Source organism: Ambystoma mexicanum, chromosome 4q (genome assembly GCF_040938575.1).
Source record: "Ambystoma mexicanum isolate Mex_15411 chromosome 4q, UKY_AmexF1_1, whole genome shotgun sequence".
In the NCBI taxonomy this organism is placed as follows: Eukaryota; Metazoa; Chordata; class Amphibia; order Caudata; family Ambystomatidae; genus Ambystoma; species Ambystoma mexicanum.
In genome coordinates, this window is record NC_090928.1 from 51,214,088 (window position 1) to 51,221,874 (window position 7,787).

The following is a 7,787-nucleotide window of genomic DNA, read 5'->3' on the forward strand; positions in this document are numbered from 1 at the left end:
CTCCATTGCTGTTGCTAGGATTTTACCACAGCATGAAGTAGCACAATGGGGCTGATGATAGGTACATATTTTCTAAAGAGACACCAGTTTTTAAAACGAGCGTTTGCTGGCTAAACACAGATCTCTCCAAAATATGCTCATTAATCACGGACGCGTTTCATTCTGCTTTCACCTCTACGGTGGGATGCAGTGATCATAGTTGCAGATTAATGAAGTTGAGGCTCATATCATGCAACCTTAATGAAGATGCCTGGGAAATTACCTTTCAGAGTTTGCGCTTGAGAAACATATTCTCCATCTTAATGAATGCACCACAGAGCTGACCCAACTTAAGTCCTTTACCTACATTGCACTGAATTCATTCTTTCCTTTGCCTATTTAACTTATTGAGCTATGTGCTTCTGGGATACAAAACTCAAGCTACTGAAACTATTCCCCAAAAACATGTTTACCATTTTATGCACTGCCATTTTCATTTTCAAACCTCACCAGCTCAATACATTTTTTTTTGTTTGGCAGGTGGACTTTCCCAGCAGACGTCAAGGGGGCCTGAAAAATAATTTTCAAATGAACTCCCACTATTTTCTGCTGACTCTGGTGCTCACTAGCAGAAGACAGACTGCTAATTACTCTACCTTAATCACGTGCCACACATTGGGCCTCATTCCGAGTACGGCGCTAACCAATGGCGCTATTAACGCCTTGGTTGACGCCGTACCCGGACCGGCAGCGCCTTGGTGGATGGCGGAATTACCGCCCCATTCCAAGGTTGGCGGGGCGGTAATTCCCCAATCCCCATTTACCCTTCCCCATTCCCATTCTTGCCCCATAGGGCATAATGGGAGTGGGGAAGGCGTTAATTACGCCACCGTAAATTACGGTGGCGTAATTAACATCAAGGTCCCTTAGCGCCATGGATTTTAACACCTGCTAAAAGCAGGTGTTAAAACCTCCATGGCGCAAAGGGAACTCGGAGTATGGCGGTAAGAGATTACCGCCACCGCTCTCGTTAGTATGGCTCGATCAGGCAGTGTTACAGCAAAGGCCGCGCTCACTTATTGGACAGGTTGAGTGAGGGAGGAATTAAGAGAGGCAAAAAGGCAGATTGGGCCTCATTACGACCCTGGCGGAAAGTTACCGCCAGGGCCGTGACTTTACCGCCATGGTGCTAACTACGTTAACACCATGGCGGTAAGGGGATTTACCGCCCCATTCCGACCTTGGCGGGGCGGTAAATCCCCAATCCCCATTTACCCTTCCCCATTCCCATTTTTGCCCCATAGGGCATAATGGGAGTGGGGAAGGCGTTAATTACGCCACCGTAAATTACGGTGGCGTAATTAACACCAAGTTCCCTTACCGCCATGGATTTTTACACCCGCTAAAAGCAGGTGTAAAATCCGCCATGGCGGAAAGGGAACTCGTGATTGGCGGTAAGGGGTCGGCGCAGCTAACGATGGCGCTAACCCCTTACCGCCAGGGTCGTAATGAGGCCCAAAGAGTTAGGGAATCAATTATAGTGAGAACGAGTGAAGAATGATTTGTACCTAAGGTAGGAGAGATAGGAGGTGAATAGAAATTGGTGCAATACAATTACAAATACAAAGAGAAGAAATACTGTGCAGGCATGTAGTAAAATATAAATAGGATTGATAATAGAATTGAGCAAACAGACCTTACCTACAGTGGATATTACCGAACATCTCCTTCTGCACATATCTAAGCGCACACACCAAAGCACTGCAAATAGTCCTGCAGTGGCGTCTCCTACACACATCAAAGGACTGCAGCAGGATTCTGCAGGAGCCAGCCAGAGGAGGACAGGCGCTGTTAGGCAGGTTAATAAACAGCAGAAGCGCGTGCATGGGCCTGAACTCGCTCCATCACGAGCTCGTTCTGGCATGATTTATTGATTTATTATGTTTCCTCCTCCAGGGTCCCATGACCTGCCAGTCACCTCGGATTCCTGACTGGCTAATTGTAATTTGCAGAGCTTGCCCTGCAAAGAAATTAAGCAATGCAGCATTTTTTTAAACTAAAGTTAACTGCTTCTGCTATTTCGAGGTCTGAGCTGCAAGCCTCCAATAACAATGTAATCTTCCGTGTGTTCCTTGGATGGCCGCCCCAAGAGGCACCGTGTTCCTAAAAGAGCTCCGCAGCATTCACACCGAGAAAACACAGCAGAGAGGTTGATTTCAATGGCCCTCATTACGACCCTGGCGGAAATCGAAAAACGATGGCGGAAATGCAATACCGCCATCGAATACCGCTCGGTGCGATTATGACCCGTCACCGTAAAGTACGATGCCATTAGCGACACCGTAGTGAACGCCAACGCTAACTGCACCAAGTACGCGCACGCGCGCCATGCAAAACCGTAATTACCACCATGGCGCAACGGTACGCGAATTCTGACCCTAGCGGACATTTACTTAACGCCATCAAGCATGGCGGAAAGTACCATTCCGCCATGGTGAGAATTACGGCATCGTGAACCAACCGTAAATGGCCCTACTGAGTGCCTGTACACCACTCCCTGCCCACATTGCACAACTCCTCGTAAGTGCAATGAAGTTACACAATGCAACCAGTGAAATGTACAAGTCACCCATGCATGCCAACGAACAAATGAATGTAGGGGCTCCAAGTGCCTTGTGAGTGGCCATCCATATTTGGCATGTCACCATTGCCGTACTGATGCAGCACAGGCATGTGAAGGTTCAAGTACAGCAATATGAACTGAAATATGAGACAAAACAACAACAGGCCCCCATCACTTGACACCAATGTAAGGCAACATTCAAAGCAGTATCCTGAGGGAGACTGCACCAGCCCTGTACTCTTGCCAGTAAACAAACCAACCATCAGCATAAGCATGTACCACACAAGTTGGCAGAGTGACTGAGCAGCCAGGCTCATCTCAAGAGGGGCCAATGGGAGCTGCAGGGCACAGATGGCACGAATACAGAAGCTATTCCAATGGACATGACCTCAGTCTCCCTCCAAGAAACGCACGCAAACACAGGCACCTGTGACCAGCCATATTCTGATAATCACATCATTCCACCAATCCACCTGGCTGACCGGCATCTGTTACACAAAAGCTAATCCCCCGCCCCTGAGCATGACATCATTAAAACAGTCATAATGGCAGCCCCTATCCCTGACCTTACTGGGCTTCGTAGGCAAACGCGGCCAGTACAGTACCACGCAACTATACTCAGAAGCCGGAACCCAATGCAGATCTTCTCACAATACATCGCTCCACAAATAGGAATATGCTACATTACTTGCAAAGAATAACGCTACACGGTTAATATCAGAATAAAATTTTAATGCACATCAAATTCACCAAGCCCATACAGCTATTAGGTCATAAACTCCAAAATATTTTTCATTACTGTGGGCTGCATCCGCAATAAATGACCAGCTTCTTCTTGTGTGACGCCCTGTTCCTTCATGGTACACAGGGGCTACATTCACGTTCAAAAAGGCAACATGGAAGCGCCTAGAACCGCAGGGCCGTCCCATTAGGTAGGCACTAGTCCAGCTGAAAGGTTGATATGTTGCTCCTAGCCACTAGTACTGCGTAAGGGCATGTGGCCCATTGGCGATCGTCCCATAAGATCGTAATGGTGCTCCACTGATTAACTCGAAGCAGCAGGTGTCGGGAGTAAAAGCCATCTGCAGGAGTGGCATACAGATGGCAGCGGCAAAAGGGGAGGAGATACCTGTCACCCAAATGAAATGAAAAAGAATAGTATGGGCATCAGAACTTCATTTGTATTACTCACTTCAATGATCACACTAAATCTACAGCCATATGCATGCTAGCCCACTCAAAAGGATTATTTCCACCAAAAATCACTTGCCAATCATAACTATATAAATCGAGGTGAAAACACTATTACAAACGAGTGTTTGTGTGCATGCGTCTGTTAAAACAGAATCCATTAGATGGGATTAGTAACGTGCATAGACACAAGTGTTTGAAGGCGCGTCGAGACAGGGAGGGTTCAACAAGGGCAGATAGACAATGGTCCCACTATGGCAGCTCTGCATCACATAGCGCAGGGGAAGGGGATAGATTCCAAAAAGCCATGTACATGGCAAACTCTCAATCAAATCATCTATCCATGCATCCGTACATCATTCCCTCATCCCGGTATAAAAACGCCTGATTATTTACTCACATAACATTTGAAATTTCCATTGAGTCTGTGCGTAATGCAGTCTGCAAAATCCACTGTGCTCCAGCCCGGAATTCTAGTGTTGTTAAGTAACATGTATTTGGGAACGTCCTGCCTTATCGTCCACTACGCTATTGCGCATCCCATACTATTCATATCAATCATTGCATTCTCGCCATGGCCCCTGTCTGAAGGACATTTAACAATAGAACGTTATATTTGCAGTCAGACCTGTGGGCGTCTCCTCATTTGCAACATCACGTCGAAAAGGCATCTGTGACCGCTTGAAATCACAAATTCATCCATGTAGTGCGGCAGTGTGTGAAAATGGCAACTGGCTTCACTCACAAATGGGACGCCCCGCCCGTCGGTGAACCTCGGTACAGTGCTGCATGAGGGTCCACCGTTAATCGAGTACTACATTCCACTGACCCTTCACAAGTTTGTTCGCGACTGCAAAGATAGTATGTGAAACAATGGGACCATAGCAGAATGAACATATAAACCAATATTTCACTGCCATCGGGATTAAATACATGATTGTAATAGCAAGATGCCATGCGTCAAATTGCAGCGTTGTGTGCGGGACGTGCTCGCCCAAAGGGGATTGCAGCTGGCACAGGTGGAATGAATCACCACAGGTGGAGGCTATACAGCCTGAAAACACATAAATTGCACACCCAACCCCCTCCCACAACCACACCCACTCCAAAATGCTACCGGCAGGACTAGCGATGTTGGCCCTGGGGGACCTGATAGCACTGCAAGTACTCCAACTTCAAGAAGAAGACGAACACCAACTACTACAACAACCGGCCGCACAGAGGAGACGCAGGAGGAGGAGGAGGGCAAGGCAGGGCCAGCAAGGCCCACCAGCACAGCCACTACCACCACGCAGGCAGCCCGCAATCCCACGCCTCCGAGCTCATCCGTTCAACCTCACTGCTGAGCAGATCCACACCCTCTACCGTTTGGACCGGGACACCATAACCGCCATTGTGGACATGACACACGCTGACCTTGTCAGCATGATAGATAGCCCAACCGCCATCCCACCCCTACTGAAGGTGGTGTCTGTACTCCACTTCCTGGCCACAGGCACCTACCAGCACACAGTCGGACAGTTGCATGGCATTTCACAGCCACTGTTGTCACGGACACTATTGCAAGTGCTCGATGCCCTCCTGAAGCACGCAGACGACTACATCTCTTTACCACGCTCGGAGCAGGAGATTACAAACACAAAAGTGGGATTCCATGCACTTGCCGGCATACCGGGTTGCATTGGTGCCATCGACTGCACCCATGTGGAATTGGTTGTCCCACATGCCATGGAGGTCCAGTACCGCAACCGGAAACAATATCATTCTCTTAATGTACAAATGGTGTGTGACTCCAACAGGATCTTTACACATTGTTGTGCCCGATTTCCTGGATCAACCCATGATTCTATGGTCTTGAGGAACTCTACAATACCACGCTACATGGAGCGACACGCAGGGAACAGATCCTGGCTACTCGGTGAGTCTCATTTCATGCATGATAATGTGGGGTATGTGATGCGGCAATGACCTGGCAGGAAGGGGGGGGGGATGCGTACGTAGCAATGTCATTCCACAAACATCCTTTATTGTCCACATACAGGTGATGCCGGGTATCCACTGAAGAGATGGCTCCTTACACCACTCCGGAACCCACAGAACCAGCATGAGGAGGACTACAACCATGCCCACTCACGTACCCGTGTAGTCATAGAACAGGCATTCGGCCTACTGAAGGCTCTTTGTCGCTGCCTCAGCAGGTCTGGCGGGGCACTCCTGTACCGCCATGAGAAGGTTGCAAAGATGGTCATGGCATGTGTCATGCTACACAACATGTGCGTACGTAGAAATGTGCCCATGCCCCCTGACGCAGAACTGCAAGCACCTGAAGATGGTCATGATGAGGGTGGGGATGTGGCAGCACCTCAAGGAGTCCGCGAGGCACAGGAGGCCCGTGAAATTCGTCAGAATATCATAGATTCATGCTTCTAGCACTCACGCCTGGTGGCTGATACATGGACACGGGACTTGTGGCACTGTGTGTGTCTGGAACATGCACAATGTGGACTGTACGCCTATAAAGGCCTCGTACACAAAGATCAATGTCCACACATCTCATTGGATGATTATGAAATGTTTATAGCATATGTGAAATTATATTACACACCCCATCGACCCGCCACCCAAGAAAGCCCAACACCCCCCCTCCACCCTCCTACCTCCCCCCCGAACACCAGTGTCCAAAGATGCTCATTGTCAGTGGGCAGACGCTATTGCAAGCCCCCTCTCTGGGTATCAGGGGCACCCCTGCCTGTGGAGCGCAGGTTCCTCCCAGATCTACGTTGGGGGCTGCCCTGGACGGAACTTGCAACGGATGATGTCTCTGCCTGCTCACGTCCATGCATGTCCCTAAGGGTTTGTGAGAGCTCAGTGAGCACACGGCGCACAGCGGCAAGTTCACCACATACGTCTTTGGACGTCGCATGCAGTTCCCCCCTCAGGCTCTCGGTGCTTCTCTCCATTTGTACCCTCAGGCTCTCGGTGCTTCTCTCCATTTGTACCCTCAGGCTCTCGGTGCTTCTCTCCATTTGTACCCTTAGTGTCTCTGTACTTCGCTCCATTTGTGCCCTAAGTGTCTCAGTAGATGTTTCTATGGCTGCCTTAGAACCCCCACATTCATCAGCATGCTCCTTGAGGAGCGTGGCCAGTTGCTGCTGTTGCACGATCACCTGGTCGAGGGACTGTTGCCTCTGCTGGGCCATGCCCATTTGCGGTGGTGTCACAGAGGGTCTGATCACCTCATGTTGCCTTGCCACAGGGCTTGTGGGGGATGGCCAGTCGTCGTCTTGTGGGTGCCCCTGCGTGGTATCCTCATGGTGTACGGGATGAAACAAACAGGGGGATTGAGACAGGTTATGGATGGATCCTACATCGACAGCACCGTTTTCTGTGTCGGAGCATGCTGCCATTAATGCAGTGTCACCTATGGTGCTGCTGCCACCAGAAGCAGTGCCTTCTGTGGCATCCATTGGGGGGACCTGTGGTGCTGCTGTTGTGGGCATGCTGGCTGCTGGGGTGCCTGTTGAAGTCCCCTCCTGTGTGCTGCCACTTGATTTGTGCTGCTGCCGTGTCTTGATCCGTGCAGCTGAGGTGGAGGGTCTTTGGCCGTTGGTCTTGGCCCTCTTTGCAGGTGTGCTGGTAGGGGTGTCCTGAAGCTCGTCGTTTGAATCGGACCCTGTGGTGGAGTAAAGGAGGGCGAGCGTTATTTATGGCTCTGTGGAAATTGGAATGGCAATGTATCACATGCATTGGGGTGGTACCTGAGGGTGATTTGGGTCAGGGCCTTGGAGGTGGTTTCATTTTTGTGTGGATTGAGGATGCAGTTGTTTTGCAGCCTGCAGTTAGGGTGTGCATGCTGCACGTGTAGAGGGTGTTTTTAGGATTTTTAATTATTTATGTATTTAATGTGACTTTTAAAGTGCGCTATCAGGCCAATGTATGTGGACGTTCTCCTGGACATGTGTTTCTGTTGCACTATGTGGACACATGGTACTTC